This window comes from Harpia harpyja, chromosome W (genome assembly GCF_026419915.1).
Source record: "Harpia harpyja isolate bHarHar1 chromosome W, bHarHar1 primary haplotype, whole genome shotgun sequence".
Lineage (NCBI taxonomy): Eukaryota > Metazoa > Chordata > Aves > Accipitriformes > Accipitridae > Harpia > Harpia harpyja.
Genome location: NC_068968.1, coordinates 35,916,002 through 35,919,418, shown reverse-complemented (window position 1 = coordinate 35,919,418; position 3,417 = coordinate 35,916,002). Strand labels below are relative to the sequence as shown.

Here is a 3,417-nt window from a genome sequence, read left to right as displayed (position 1 = left end):
AAGGGAAAAGATGAGATTATGCTTGTGGGAAACCAGAAAAGAAAAACATTACCCAAAAGGTGATGTTCATACCTTTACTCAGGTCTGGAGACCCAAAATACAAAATTAATGAGAAACCTACCTCCTATTTATGGGAAAAATATAAGCAATTACAAGGGAAAAAGAGATCGCTAAAAGAAAATTAGGATGATGGGTAGACTGATTACACCCTCTGCTCCCCTTCTTCAGTGAAGAAAGGGAGAATACACTGGGATCAAGGAATTACCCTGATCTTGCTTCAGTGGCTCACTGGAAAGCATACAAAACACCATATGCTGTACATAAATGAATGCCTTTGTTTTATCTCATGCAGAACTGCTATGTGAAGCCTCACATTACTGCTTTTGCTCGCTGCATGCTATGTATCAACAAACATGAAGTGTCGGACACCTGTGCCCACTGGCTTCGTTGTCCCAAAAGTGGGGTCGTTTACCCAGTGTGCGAAACACCAATATACACACAGAGCAGAGGTATTTTATTCCAATTCATGTTTGCGCAAAGATGGGGGCTAGGTGGTAATCCACAAAGCAAGCACACCTCATACCTAAACGGGCAAGCAATTTATACAGTTCAGTTATACATATTCAATTTCCAAAGTTCTTCCCCAAAACTATTATTGGTAGTTGCTTATCTACCACAGTTTCTATTGGGCTAAAGTTTTCCCCGCTTCGAATTAAAGGTACAGTGTTCTTTTATTCTACAGCTCAAGGGGGGGGGGGGGGTAAGTCTTTCTAGTCTTGAATTGAGTTGGTGGTCGTGATCTCCCCCTGCCGCCTTTACCTTTCTTCCAGTTATTGAAGATCTTTGCTGACTTCATGCCTATTAGCAATTATTCAACTTTCGATGCCTCCTGGGGTAGGATGTTCCCTTCTTATCAGTCTTTTAGTTCTTCTTCAGGGGCACAGTGGTTAGCAAGGCATGCCTTGTTTATACAAAGGGTATCTTATTTCACAAGACCTTTGTGACCTTTTTAAGGTGGCTTAAGTACATCATTTCTTAAGTACATCATTTCTCCCCTTTGAGACTATGAGATCTCTTCATTTGAGTCTCATAAGTCTCACTACTTCGTTTTATCATTATATATGCTCTAGCCGTGGCTTGTAAAACCAGTCTCTTGATACAACTTAAAACAACACAAAGTATGATTGTAATAATTACAACAGTGATCAAAGTTCAAATTAGGTTTGCCAGCCATCCAGTAAGGGAGAATCCTATTCCATGTAATATTTTATTTAACCACCCTATTTCCATTGTTGTTCAAAACTTTTTTCTAAGTCTAAAGTTAATATTCCCCAATTTAAAGGATTGTCTGCTGACTCAGGTGGAGGGAGACAAGTGGTTACACTGCTAACATTCTGGATTAGCCCAAAGGACTGGATAAGCTGTAAAACCAAATTCTCTTGACCTAGAGCTAGTACCAAATGGGATATTATAATAATCAGGTTCTTCATTCTCTCAAAGTTCAACAGTCTCTGATTAGCTGAAATTTGAGTTTCCCAGTCTGTGTGGCTGTCCACTTTTCCTGATTTGGTTCTGGTGCTCTTTTCACTCGCGTTTAATGAATCCAGGAGTCAATTCCTTCTACTTTGACTGCAGTATAGGTTTTCAATAACGCGGTGTAAGGTCCTTTCCATCTTTCCTTTAGAGGTTCATCCTTCCAGGTCCGTAGGTAAATGATATCCCCTGGTTTGAATGGATAAACTGGTGTATCCAACGGGAGAGAGACCTTCCGATTTAGATACCTGTATAGCGAAGATAAAGTCAGCGAAAGAGAAATCAAATACTCTTTAACATCAGCCTGCCCTTTTATATGCATTTGGTCTCCTGTGATGTTAAAAAAAATTCATGGGATATGCTTTCCCATATACAATCTCAAAAGGACTTACTTTCTCTTTGACCCTAGGAGTTATTCGAATTTGTAAAAGAGCTATAGGTAAATTTTCTGTCCATTTAAGGTGTGTTTCTTGACACAGTTTAGCAAGTTGTCTTTTAAGAGTTTGATTCATTCTTTCTACCTTTCCACTTGATTGTGGCCTCCAAGGGGTGTGTAATTCCCACTTAATCTGTAAAAATTTAGAAATCCCTTGCACCACTTCTGCAATAAAATGAGGCCCATTATCAGAGGAGATTCCTTCTGGAATACCAAATCGGGGTATTATTTCCTTCAATAAGATTCTAATTACCTCTCTAGCTTTGTTGGTATGGCAAGGGAAAGCCTCTGGCCAACCAGAAAAGGTATCTACCAATACCAATAAATATTTATATTGATTACACCTAGGTAGCTCTGAAAAATCTATTTGCCAGTATTCCCCAGGAGTTATTCCTTGTTTCACAATTCCTCCTATAACCTTTTTCCCAATTTTTGGATTCTTAGCACAGCAGATGGTGCACTTCTTTACTACCATGTCTGCCACCCTTTGCATTTTTGGTCCAAAAAAATTTCTTTTCGCAGTTATTGTCAATGTGTCTGCTCCTGTATGTGTCTCCTGATGTAATCTCTTGAGCAAAGTTTCCATCATTCTTTCAGGAATCAATAATTGCTTTAACAGTGTTATCCACCAACCTTGTTCATTTTTGGAGCAGTCTATTTGTCCTTCTGAGTATATTTTGGTGGTGGTACTTCTAAACAAAGCCCTGGAATTAAAGCTTCTTCAAATTTTGGCTCTTTTAGAGCCACCTTTTTAGCAGGACAATCAGCCTTCCGATTTCCTTTTATAATTTCACTATTTCCTTTTTGGTGGGCTTTACAATGCATTCCTTCCAAATTGCCCCATGTGCGTGTACATGCATATTTAGAATCTGTATATATATTAACTCTTTTTCCATGACTTATTCCAGAGCTCGGGTCAATGCTATTAATTCAGCCTTTTGAGCAGATGTGTTGCTAGACTGTGCCTTAGTCTCTAATGGTTGGGCATTTGTTACCACTGCATATCCAGCTCTTTGTTTTCCTTCCAGCATATAGCTGCTGCCATCAGTGAAGAGCTCTACTTCCGCATCAGGCAGGGGTTCATCCTGTAGGTCTGGTCTGCTGGAATACACTTGTTCAATAGTGGTTAGACAATCATGTTGTAATTCATCAGATTCAGAGATTGGGAGCAAGGTGGTAGGATTCAAAGTGGAGATCAAAGAAAGTGTGACATCATCTTGTTCCAGTAACACAGCTAATCTAATCTAATCTAATTTAGCTAATCTACTCAGGGAAATCCAGTGATGCCCCTTATTGTCAAGGAGGGATGATACAGCATGAGGTACAAACACGGTAATCAGTTGGCCCAGTGTCAGTTTTTGAGACTCCTCAATCAAGGTTATAGTCACGCTACTGCCCTCAAGCAGGCGGGCCAACCTTTGCTGATCTCATCAAATTGTTTGGAAAAC

The 3,417-nt window shown here is 39.7% G+C and overlaps 1 long non-coding RNA gene across 1 annotated transcript; it reads right to left on the bottom strand.

Moving 5' to 3' along the window:
- Nucleotides 1–499: 499 nt before the first annotated feature.
- On the bottom strand, nucleotides 500–976 carry LOC128136253 (uncharacterized). Its single transcript, XR_008233293.1, has 2 exons — nucleotides 820–976; nucleotides 500–583 (listed from the first exon to the last, which is right to left on the bottom strand). It is a non-coding gene; the product is annotated as an uncharacterized LOC128136253 (long non-coding RNA).
- Nucleotides 977–3,417: the final 2,441 nt, after the last annotated feature.